The sequence below is a fragment of the Astatotilapia calliptera genome, chromosome 3 (assembly GCF_964374335.1).
Source record: "Astatotilapia calliptera chromosome 3, fAstCal68.1, whole genome shotgun sequence".
NCBI classification, from domain to species: Eukaryota; Metazoa; Chordata; class Actinopteri; order Cichliformes; family Cichlidae; genus Astatotilapia; species Astatotilapia calliptera.
The window spans coordinates 45,905,117-45,918,493 of record NC_137424.1 but is presented as its reverse complement, the minus strand read 5'-3'; the positions used below and the strand labels follow the sequence as shown (position 1 = coordinate 45,918,493).

Genomic DNA, 13,377 nt, shown 5'->3' with positions numbered 1-13,377 from the left:
TAAATGTGTCAATTAATTAATTAAATGTGTCAATAATTAATTAAAATGTGAAATACATAAATAATTAATTAAATGTGTCAATAATTAATTAATTACATATATCATAACTATTTATTTAATTAATTAATTCCAATTTTAATTAATTATTGCCACATTTAATTAATTATTTAATGGTGTATTTAATTAATTCATTATGGCAGTCCTGGCGTTCCATACTGTTGCCACGAACGTCGCACTCACTTCATTTTCATGAGACACTGGCAAAAGAAATCACGGTTTTAGTAACGCAGTAATGCAGCGTGCTTACGGGAAAGTAACAGTAATCTAATTACCTTTTTTGCAATAGTAATCCCTTACTTTACTTATTACTTGAAAAAAGTAAATCGGATTGCAGTAACGCGTTACTGCCCATCTTTGCTGACCACACATAAATCTATTTTACAAATGAGTAAATCCAAAAGTGAATAAATACTGATCAATTATGTACGATTTATTAAGTTCAACATCATGAATCCAATAATTTTACTTTTTAAAAAAACCTTTAACACACGTGGACAAATCGCTTGATATCCACATGGAGATTTGAAACTAACTTCATGCTGCCGGCTTTGCACAGATCTGCAAATGTAAAATGAATTCATGTCCTGGTGTAAAACTGCGACATCTTGGCTTCCAGTGTTTCCCTGTGTTTCTTTTTTCTAAATAAACGAAACTACATGTAACCACTTTTACGAGAAAACATATTTATTATCTACAGACACCACACAATAGCCTGCCATATCCTGACATGTTTAGGATTATTCATTAGGATAACATTAATCTTAGCCTGGTTTCATTAGAGAATGGTAAGATTACCATCAAAGTGTTATTCCATTTCACCTGGATGATTTCTATATTCAAAATAAACAGAGATTAGTTTGCATATACTCACTGCAGAGGATGATCCACAGTGAAGTGCAACCAATGTGTCCTCCATCTGCTGACTGGCTGGCTTTTCCAAGCAAAAAAAAAGATCAACACCTCACTTACAAAAACCATATAAAAAACCTAATACGAAAACATTTATAGGCTACTGTTGAGTGTCTGTAATTGGTAAATCTGTGTTTTCTAGTAAAAGGGGTTACGAATTGTTCCGTTTATTTAGAAAAAGAAACGCAGGGATACACTGGAAGCCTAGATATCCCAATTTTACACTGGGGCTTGAACGCATTTTACATTTGTAGATCTGTGCGAAGCTGGCAGCTCAAACCCCATCTGTACAAAACCCCGCAAGGGACATTGGAGGGAAAAAAAAATGAAAATGAACTTTTGCAGGATCGCGCAAAATAGGGCGCATCCATTGAAGGGTGCATTTGAAGGCCGATTATGTCACAGCCAGGCGACGAAGGCTCTCCATTCGAGTCTGCTCCAAATGTGTCCTTCGTGGCCCAACCTATCCCAGAATTCACAGCCAATTCCAGTTTCCAACAATGGTGGTAGCTACTTAGCTTTAATATTACTTTTACTGGGTCACAAAATAAACTTTTAAGATATTTTCAGGCAAGAATGTAGCTGTGTAAACTTCAAATATCTGCTCAGTTTATCAAGACATAACATATATTTATATTTGCAAAAGTGCTCTGATATTTTAGAATTAGAATTAGAATTCAACTTTGTCATTGCACATGCACAGGGCAACGAAATGCAGTTTGCATCCATCCAGAAGTGCTTTAGTGATATAGATATATTACAATATATATTAGCAATAATATAGATATGTGAGTATATTACATAAATGGGTCTATTATGGTATGTTATAATGTACACGGTATGAAGTATGTTGTGAATATTCTATAACTATAAGTATGTACAGGCTGTAGTGAGTACAAGCTATGTACAGGATATGAACAGGATATAAATATGAAAAACTATACAGAATATGAAATAAATAACTTTACAGAAATCTGAGATATACAGCTATACAGAAATGGGAACTATGCAAGTTGTAAACAGTTGTAGGGTTAAAAATTATCGAATGTACAGAATGATTATTTACACAGAGCTATACAGTAGTGCAGTTAAGATAAGTGAGATATAATTCCTACAGAGGCTATATAAAGTGCTAGTGGTTGTGAGTGGTGGTTCAGTCCATGTTATTATTGTGTGTTTGAGGGTACAGTTGTCCATTGTGGGTGTGTGTGTGTTCAGTCCATGTGTTAACGTGGGTCAGATGTCAGGAGGCGGAGTTCAGGAGTCTGACAGCTGTGGGGAAGAAGCTGTTCCGGTACCTGGTGGTCTTAGTCCGGAGGCTCCTGTAGCGCCTCCCAGAGGGCAGGAGGGTGAAGAGTCCATGTGATGGGTGACTGGGGTCTTTGATGATTTTCCCAGCCCTTTTCAGACACCACTTCCTGTAGATGTCTTTCATGGCAGGAAGTGGTGCTCCGGCGATGCGCTGGGCAGTTTTCACGACCCTCTGCAACGCCTTCCGGTCCGAGGCAGAGCAGTTCCCGTACCAGACTGTTATACAGTTGGTCAGGATGCTCTCGATGGTGCAACGATAGAAGTTCACCAGGATGTCTGAGGACAAGTGGTTCTTCTTCAGAGTCCTCAAGAAGAAGAGGCGCTGGTGAGCCTTCTTGACCAGCTTGGAGCAGTTGGTCGTCCAGGTGAGATCCTCGGAGATGTGGACTCCCAGGAACTTGAAGCTGCTCACACGCTCCACAGCCGTCCCCTTAATGTGGATGGGTGGATGTGGGTCAGCATTCCTCCTGTAGTCCACGATGAGCTCCTTGGTCTTCTCGGTGTTAAGCAGCAGGTTGTTTCTGTCGCACCACTCAGCCAGACGATCCACCTCCTCCCTGTAGGCGGCCTCATCGTTGTCACTGATGAGGCCAATCACCGTGGTGTCATCTGCAAACTTAATGATGGTGTTGGAACCATCAGCAGGTCTGCAGTCGTCAATCAATCAAAGCTTTATTCGTCACATGCAGGTTGCCCTGCAGTGAAATGGGACCCCCCCAGACCTTACACATATAGCACAAACATTACATGGGGATACAGGTCGGAGATTGATAGAATCAGAGAAAAAACATTGAAATGTACACTACAGTGGGGAAAGTACAAGAGGAAAAAGAGACCCCTACTCATGCTGTGCTTCCATGGTAGGACAGGATGAGAACAGGAAACAAAAAAACTCCTTTGCACAAAAAAGCACATAAATGTCCACAGCACAACATTGTGAAGACATGACAAGCCACAGGGGTGGGTGGGGGGTGAGGAGTAATCTGAAGAAACACAGCAGCCACCCTGCACAGCGCTATCATTCCAGCGCAGCACACAGACCCGCCGTGTTCCCTCGCCGGAAACAAGCATCGAAGGCGTTGGAAAGGGAGGGGGGATGAGTGAGTGCCTATCAGTGTAAGTGTATGTGTGTGCGTGTCCATAGTTCAGCGGAGACAGTGTCCTTCGCTCTATCAGGCTAAGTAAACAGTCTGCCAGCCAACCCAGGTGGCCTTCATGGGACGGGAAGAATAGTCATCACACAGTCGTTATCAGGGAGTTGTTTTGGTGGGCTCCAGCCTTGGGCCTAGCAGCTGGCGCCGTGGTGTCCAAATGTTGAATATTGTTGATTTCTCCTTTGTGAGCAGCTCGAATTTAGCACTCTGACACTGGTCCCTCGATCTCCCGTTGGAGAGCCGCGAGCCTCCCCATGATGGTATCAAACTTCTGTTCCATGGTGTTGTCAGTCTTTTGATTCTGAGACCTCACAACTGCAGTGATCCGTTCCGCGATGTTTTCCAACTGTCGCTCAAGGGTGTCATTTTGAGCAGGCCTTTCTCTGATGTTTCCCCTCATACGCTCAATGGTGTTGTTTTGAGCCTTCACAGCAGCTGTAAGCGTCTCCAAGGTGTTGACCATATTACGTTCGTTGTGAGAGGTCGCGCCTCGTCCCGTCGCTTCGAATCCAGCGGGCAGCCCTGTGGGGGTTTGAACAGCCGGTTCCGCTCTCTTATTTCTCTGATAAACCAGGGCTAAGCCAACGCCGATCAGCATGAACCCTGTTATCATGGTTCCGAATAGGTGGGTGAAGAGGGAGTAGAGGAAAGGGCTCATCACACAGCCTTGTGGTACACCAGTGTTCATCGTGATTGTAGATGAACAGTGGTTATCCAGCCGGACATGTTGGGGGCGGTTGGTCAGGAAGTCCAGTAACCATTTGCAGATGAGGGAACTGATGCCCAGGTCTGTCAATTTTCAGAGACCTCTGACCGTAAAGTCAAGGCTCACAAGAGCTGGTGAGAATACTGCACTGCCGGCACATCGTGCCTCGACCTCCCGGTCAGCTGAAGGATGCGACCTTGCTGTTACTGTCTCCAATCCGCTCGCTAGCTACTGCATTCTGGGAACACGGTCCAGTATGTAGCTAAATCCATTTTCAGTTAGTATGTTTAATTATTTTATTTTAAAATTTATATTTTTTTAAGACCATTGTTGGTTTTAATCTAGTTTAAACCACACCACTCCACTAGATTTAGCTGAGATCTGAGCAAGAGCAAATGTCAACAACTGAGTGAGAGGGGCTGTTATTGTGTGTGTATATGGATAATAGCAAACACTGAAATACATTTCTTGCATGCAGCAATGAATTTTAGATGCTCAAATTAAACTTTTCTTCGCTCAAAATAATTTTCTCCTCAAAATGCAACATTTGCGTTTGCAAATTCTTTTTTATGTGTGCTCAGAATAGAGGCACAAAAATAATGCCATACAAAGCCATAAACCAGATTAGTGGCCTGTTGAATACTTAAAGTCTAGCTTAAAGTCTAGGTTGGCATTATATTTGAAAATAAAGTAATTTTAACTTGTCTTTCTAAAGAATTAAATTAAATCCCACAGTTGAATCATAAGAAACATTTTGGGGTTGCCTATGTTACATATAAACACTGCCATATGTTTTATCTGGTCCTTTTTCTGATTAGAAACTTTACATATTGGAAGTTGGCTTTTAACAAGAATGTAATGATCCATCCATCCATTCGCTTCCGCTTATCCTTTTCAGGGTCGCGGGGGGCGCTGGAGCCTATCCCAGCTGTCATAGGGCGAGAGGCGGGGTACACCCTGGACAGGTCACCAGTCTGTCGCAGGGCCAACACACAGGGACAGACAACCATTCACACTCAATTTCACTCGCACATTCACACCTATGGGCAATTTGGATTTTCCAATTAACCTATCCCCACAAGCTGCATGTCTTTGGACGGTGGGAGGAAGCCGGAGTACCCGGAGGGAACCCACGCAAACACGGGGAGAACATGCAAACTCCACACAGAAAGACCCCGGCCTGATGTTGGAATTGAACTCAGGACCTTCTTGCTGTGCGGCAACAGTGCTAACCACCGTGCCACCGTGCTGCCAAGCATGTAATGATTACATTTAAATTAGGTGGGCCTTTTTTTAAGCACATATCTCTTTAGGCCCAAATTGACTGATAATTATCCAGACTGACAAATGGGACATTGAATGTCACCTTTCTGGTGGGGAGGGAGCCTGAGATTGTCTAAATTGGGGTCTATTCTATAGCAAATGCAGAAAATAATGTTTTAGGAAAGTAAATTAGTTGGTGTTCTAAAAAATACGATTGTTTGCTTGCAGGACACCAGGAGAGATGAGTCCTCCGTCACAGATGGTGCGGTCAGTGAAGATGGTCACCTGCAGCTTTAAGGTCATTGCATCTCCAACCCACATTAAGGATAATAAAAAATACTTTAAAAAAAAAACATCCGAGATCGGGCACCAAGCCCCAAGTGCGATAGAAGGATCAGTGAATGTGAGAGTAACTGACCTGAAAGACAGGATCATGGCGAAGCTTGAAACCTGGATCCCCCATAGCTGGTTACCAAGACTACGTGAAGTACCCTCAGAAGGTCTACTAAATGATGTGAATGCTACGGACAACCCTACCGCCACGATTACCGAGACTAACAAGCTGATCTACATTACGGCAGCAGTGATCATTGAGATGCTTGGCTACAAGTTGAACAGCCACAAGGAGCAATACCCCCCATGGAGAAGGAGACTAGAGGCTAAGATCAAGTTAGCATGGAGGGAGGTTAGCCAGCTATCAGAGCTGCAGAAAGGTGCGATGAAGAAGGTGCCTAAGAAGTACAGCAAGCTGTCCATACCTGAGGCCTTGGAAACTGCAAAGCAACGACTCACAGCCTTGGCCAGCCGCTTGAAGAGGTACACCAGAGAGATCGAAGGCAGGAGAATAAACCAGTTGTTCTCCACAGAACCAGCTAAGGTGTAGTCTTAGTGGCAGGGGAACAATATGACAACAGCACCACCAAGGCTGGAGACGGAGCAATACTGGAAGAGCATATGGGAGAAGGACGCAACCCACAACAGCAATGCTCAGTGGCTAGTGAATCTGAGGGCAGGCCAAAGCAACATCCCTGAACAGGGTCCAGTAACCATCACAGTGGCAGATATCCAAGAAAGGGTGTCTAGTATGAAGAGTTGGACAGCACCAGGAGCTGACATGGTTCACGCCTACTGGCTGAAGAAGCCTACTGTACTCCATGAGCGCCTGGCAGCACAAATGAACCAGTTGCTAGTTGACGAGAGACGAAGGCCAGACAGTCCTGATCCTCAAGGACCCCCAGAAGGGACCAGTCCCATCCAACTACCGACCAATAACCTGCCTCAGTACCACATGGAAGCTCCTGTCAGGCATCATACTGGCTAAGATGAACAGGCACATGGGTCAATACATGAGTGGGGCACAGAAAGGGATTGGCAAGAATACCAGAGGTGCAAAACTCCAGCTACTGGTAGACAGAGCAGTCGCCCGAGACTACAAGACTAGGCTGACCAACCTGTGCACTGCCTGGATTGATTACAAGAAGGCCTATGACTCGATGCCCCACTCCTGGATCCTGGAATGCCTGGACTTATACAAGATCAATGGGACCCTAAGAGCCTTCATCAGGAACTCAATGGGGATGTGGCGTACAACACTAGAGGCCAACTTCAAGCCCAGAGCACAAGTAACCATCAAGTGCGGGATCTACCAAGGAGATGCTCCTTCCTCAATGCTGTTCTGCATAGGCCTGAAACACTCAGTGAGATCACTGACAAGACTGGCTACGGATACCAACTACAGAATGGAGCAGCTGTCAGCCACCTCCCGTACATGGATGACATCAAGCTGTATGCCAAGAGTGAACAAGACATTGATTCACTGATCCACAGCACCAGGATATACAGCAGTGACATTGGAATGTCGTTCGGACTGGAGAAGTGTAGTTGGATGGTAACAAAGAAAGGGAAGGTAGACAGAACTGAGGGGATATAACTACCAGAATGAAACATTGCAGACATAGAGGACAGCTACAAGTACCTGGGGATTACACAGGCAAATGGGAACCATGAAGAGGCCACTAGGAAAGCTGCAACCTTCAAGTACTTGCAGAGGGTCAGGCAAGTCCTGAGGACTTAGCTGAACGGTAAGAACAAGATCTGGGCGATCAACACCTACGCCCTGCCCATGATCAGGTACCCTGCTGGGGTGATAAGCTGGCCAAAGGAGGAGATAGAAGCCCCTGGGCTGTGGATGTCCGGGCCCAGGTCTCCTCCACGCCAACTTCATGCTCTGGGGGCTATATTGTGTTTGTTTGCTATTTTCTTCTTTTAACAGGTGATCCAATGGATTTTCACAGTGTCTTCTTTTACTTTCCCCCCTTCCCCTCTATTTTCTTTCTCCCTTTCTTTCTTTCTCGTTCTCCCTTTCCGTATAATTGTCTGTCCAAATTGTAATAACTTAAAATAAAATAAATAAATAAACAATGACAATATAGATTAATCAAGTGGAACAATGTTGCATTGGCATATTTTGTCCACTTGAAAAAATAAATCCATTGGGCATCTTTCCTGGCCTTCAGACAACAATTCTGATTGCTAAAGTACCGAACGGGACAGGCAAAAAAAAAACTTAAATTAAATTTAAAAAAAAATATTGGGCAGCAGAAACCCGAGGAAGAGGAGGGGCCATCATGGAAGGACAGGCCCCTGCATGATATGTACCACCGGCAGATAGAGGAAGTGGCTGACATCCAGAAGTCCTACCAGCGTCTGGACAAAGCTGGACTGAAAGACAGCACAGAAGCATAAGATCCATAGAGGCTGTGGTCTACCACACCAGGCAAGACCCCAGGTGCAGGCTGTGTAAATATGCCTCTGAGACAATCCAGCAGGCTGTGTAAAGATGCCTCTGAGACAATCCAGCACATAACAGCAGGGTGCAAGATGTTAGCAGGCAGGGTATACATGGAACACCATAACCAAGTGGCCGGCATAGTGTACAGGAACATATGTGCCGAGTACAGCCTGGAAGTCCCGAGGTCAAGATGGGAGTTGCCCCTTAGGGTGGTGGAGAATGACTGTGGTAAGATCCTGTCGGACTTCCAGATACAGACGGACAAAATGGTGGTGGCTAAACAACCGGACATAGTGGTGGTAGACAAACAGAAGAAGACGGCTGTAATGGTAGATGTAGCAGTTCAAAATGACAGCAACATCAGGAAGAAGGAACATAGAAGCTTGAGAAATCCTAAGGGCTCAGAGAAGAGCTCAGGAAGATGTGGAGGGTGAAGGTAACAGTGGTCCCAGTGGTAATCGGAGCACTACATTCTAAAAACTAAAACTCACATTCACTTAAATTTTTTGAGGCAACACTTTTACACTTAAAAATACTGAGTAGATTGGAAACCAGTCAAATCTGTTTAATATACTTGATAAATTGAATAACTAAAGTTTAAACATATTAAGTTGAAATAAACAATTTAAGCTGTTACACAAACATGAAAAAATTTAGTAAATAACACTGACATGCTTGGTCAATGTAACTGAAATATAGATGGTCAGTTAATCCAAAATTTTGTTCCATTTACTTAATATTGTAAACTGAACTTAATCAAAATTCTACTTAATATTAAATATGGTAAATGGCCTGTATTTGTATAGCGCTTTACTTAGTCCCTATGGACCCCAAAGCACTTTACACTACATTCAGTCATCCTGAATGTGTGTGTGAATCATTCAGTCATTCACACACACAGTCACAGACTGGTGACGGCAAGCTACATGGCAGCCACAGTTGCCCTGGGGCGCACTGACAGAGGCGAGGGCTGCCGGACACTGGCGCTACCGGGCCCTCTGACCACCACCAGTACACTGTAAACCCCAACAGTCTACCTGACTTATAAAGTTTGTGGATATAACAATTAAAATTCCTCACAAAGTTGAAACAACTTAAAACTTTTCTGTTCGGTTAACGATTCAAACAGTTATAATTGTACATGGCTTAGAAGTTAAGAGTAAATACTGCTTTCTTAATTATGATTTTTGAGTAAATGTTTTTTTCCGAGCTCCGCATGTGGACGTCATGATGTCATGACGTCTTCTCTCTAACCTGAACGACGTTGACAGAAAATTCTGTTCAATATGGCTGCCCTTCTCGAGCGACTGGAGAACACATTTGGAGAAACTTGTAAGTAAAATGGAACCTTCGTTATGTTTATTTTTTCCGTAAAAAAGCAAGTATATTAATATGTTGCAGCCAATAACTTGTTTTCGAATGCGCTGTTGTGTTAAAAAGCACAGACCCAGGTGGTGAATTGTTGTTCGCTGTTGTTCGCGCTCTTTTTCAAACATAGATTATGTCGTCAGTTTTACAGTTTTAACCGATTAAAACACAGTTTTACTAAGAATCACACATAAAGAAAGGGTCTTAGTGATATTTTAACGACCCCTTGCCAACGCAAGAAAGTTGGCGTTTTTACAACAGCACTCTCATTGTTCGGCAGGGTTTTTTTTTTCCCCTTCTCATTAGCATCGTTCAAAAGTGACTTAGCTAGCAGTGGTAACTTCTATCTAAAACAATTGAAATATAGCAAGGTGTTGTATATTTAGTGTGCTGATAAGGTTTTCAATATTTTTATTTTTTCTTCCAAGGCTGAAGACCAAAGACAAAAAGACAGAAGAAAAAAAATTCAGACTGCAATTAATTTCAGGTGGAGACAGTAAACACAGGTGAGTTGAAAGATCTATTGAAGAGACCTTTCTTCATGGCCATTAAAACATTTTTAGGTTAAAAGACCCGTGTCATGAATCGCTGTGCGGCAGGCAGGAGTTGGACCCAAAATGCAGGACTCAGACTTAGGGGATGAACTCAAAATCACAGCTTTAATTGCTGCTCACAGAAAACGAGCATACAAAACTAAACTGGGAAAATATAAACTCACAGCTTGCAGAGAGGCACACGAGGAAACACACAGCTTGAGGGACGACACAGCACTGACTCAGAGAAACACAGGGTTTAAATACAATGGGAAGTAACGAGGGGAATGAGACACAGAAGGAGAGCACAGCTGGGAGAAATCAGAACTGACGAGACAAGGGAGCAAAGTAGGATACACTCACATGAGACACAGACCTTCAAAGTAAAACAGGAATTAGCACAGACGCAAACTAGACTAGGGGAGACAGAGCAACTAAGAAACACAGAGGGCAGCTACCAAATACTCAGAACTAAACAGAATACAAGAACACCAAACTAAGACACTACACTAAAGAATACGCTGGGACAACAAAGAGAACTAAGAACATAATACAAAAAACTCAGAGGCACAAGAAACTCAAATCACTGGGTCACTGACCCAGGACCTTGACAACCTGTTTTTTTGTTTTTTTTTAAATCATGCCCTGGCTTTGTCACACTGAATCATGTTGAAAAGATCTATTTTCATGGCTCCCCCCATTACCATTTCCTTGTACTTCTTTCTACCAGTCTATTTTATTTTGTGACATTAACATCTTAAATGTACCCCTAATTATTAATAGCTGTGTTAGTATTTATAATGCATTTTTTTTTTTATCATGTGCAGATCTACCAAGGGTCAGTGGCACAGTTCACCTTTTGTGGTAAGTTATAACACTTCATATGTGGTCACATAAGTAAGTTGTTTCATCAGTTGTTCAGTTCTTATAAAATGTTGTATAATTGTACCAAATCACTGAGGATACATCCAATGTGTAAATCACAATCAACAATTTTACTGTGATATTCGCTTGTGTTTAGAGAATCTCCATTATCTTTGTTACTGAGTTTCCATTTTTATAGGGCCAAATTTGTATTAAAAATTAATATTTTCATATGATGTGAAATGACTCAATCATTTCTAATTTTTAGAAGAAACCATTCATTAAGTCCCTTAAGGTGAAGATTTCATATATTGATAATGATAAAATTAACACAAATTAAAACTTTCACTGATAAACACACAATTTTTCCTTGCTTTGAACCCCATGTTCTATATAGATTACAGCTCTGATCTGGAGAACACTATTTTAAAATACTGTGTAGGGTTTTTGTCAAATGATTAAGAAACAGACTCTCTGTCACAAGAGACAGAAAGGTTGTATCTTAAAAGAAAAGTCTCCAAAATTTAGTAGAGTCTGATGTCATGCAGTTTCATAAACATGTATTCTCCCCAAAGAATGACACCTGAAAACTTTGCGTTAAATGAACTTTTCTTTTCCCTTTTTAGGAGGCGCCTGATATCAATGTGAAACGCACTGCAGTACTTCGTGCCCTTCCTGTATACCTGCGGGAGGAGGACCCAGAATTCTTTTAGACATGTAATGTAAGTGTATTTTTGCATTACTTAAATTCTGCCAGTAAGATAAAATGCTATGGATTTTTTTAAATACAATTTAATACCCTAGCAGCTACCAAATTGTACAAACAAAATACCCTCTCTTTAGAAAACCCTCACACAAACACACACACAGGTCAGGAGCAGGGCACAGGCGTATCACAGCACTATGGCTATGCTGCAGGTGGCCCAAAAACCAGGCTGAAGTCAAGATTTAGTTTCTTTTTGAGATAAAGTCATGAAATAAAAAATTACTTTTTTTTTTAGAAAAATAACAAAAATACAAATTATGTAATGCAAGAAGCTAACACGTTAATGTACATTTTTCAAAAAAAGTAGAGTACCCTAACTCGTTACAAAGTAACCCACTACACTGCTGAATGTTTTGCTAGATTACAGGTCATGCTTGTCACATTCTCTCAAACCAACCTTACTTATTTAATTGGGGCGATCGTGGCTCAAGAGTTGGGAGTTCGCCTTGTAATCAGAAGGTTGCCGGTTTGAGCCCTGGCTCCGACAGTCTCGGTCGTTGTGTCCCTGGGCAAGACACTTCACCCGTTGCCTACTGGTGGTGGTCAGAGGGGCCGCTGGTGCCAGTGTCCGGCAGCCTCGCCTCTGTCAGTGCGCCCCAGGGTGGCTGTGGCTACAATGTAGCTTGCCATCACCAGTGTGTGAATGGGTGTGAATGTCTGGATGACTGAATGTGTAAAGCCCTATACAAATACAGGCCATTTACCATTGATACTGTGTCTATTGCAGGCGGACGCATTGGATGAGTCGACCCTCATTGACACTTCAGTTGCCCTTCTCACAGTGGTTACCGACGGCGCTTCCCAGTCCAGTCCATTTTACTTCCTCAAGCATGGCTGTTGTGGTGAAAGGCGGCTAGGTGATGCGTGATATTCCCAGATTTGCAGATTCATTTTCTTTATTGTTTGGCTTGATCTATGCTCTGCATTTAGACTACCCCAGGAAGCTGGTTCACACATTTGCCTTTGTCCAAAATATCTTCATGGGGCTTGATGACGGCAAACCCCTGAAACCCCTGCCTACATGCTCTTAAGGAATATAAGGCAATGTTTGTTAGGACACGCACTCTGTTACTGAGCACTTTGTTTGAAGCACTTTAAGCACTTTAAGTTTACTACAGGCTTTGGGTGGATTTAACTCCATCAGTTTACCTAATTTTCCTATACTTGACTGCCTTATCTGGTTATTTGGAAGCTGATCGTCTTTGTACCCATTTTAAAAAATTGTTTTTCATTTCTATTTTAAAAAAAAGTGATTAGTATTTGACTTTTTGTTTTGCATTTTTGTGTATTTTGAGAAAGATGCAATTAGGACTGATGTCGTCCTTTGTGATTTTATAAAAAGATAAATGTTCTACACAGAATTTATAATGCTCACTTTATGGTGCCGATGTCCATGTTAGTTGTTTTATAAAAACATTTGTGATGTTTTTAAATTTTCATGAAAAAATGTTAAATAAACAAAATGTAAAGTAACTGAATTTCCGTACTTTTTTTTTTGTTAGTAGTCTACACTCAAACATTGAAACATAAATATCTTTTAATTAATAATCAGATAATTTGAGTTTAGGTTGTAATATAATTGCATTGTGTTGCATCAAAATAATAAACTACAAGAAACACAAAAATATTGAAATTAAAGTATACAGTCTTTG

At 42.0% G+C, this 13,377-nt stretch overlaps 1 long non-coding RNA gene across 1 annotated transcript; it reads left to right on the top strand.

Annotated features, from left to right (window-relative positions):
- The first annotated feature begins 9,215 nt into the window (after positions 1 to 9,215).
- Positions 9,216 to 12,597, top strand: LOC145425417 (uncharacterized). Its single transcript, XR_013906102.1, has 5 exons — positions 9,216 to 9,526; positions 9,991 to 10,068; positions 10,923 to 10,959; positions 11,586 to 11,681; positions 12,453 to 12,597. It is a non-coding gene; the product is annotated as an uncharacterized LOC145425417 (long non-coding RNA).
- Positions 12,598 to 13,377: the final 780 nt, after the last annotated feature.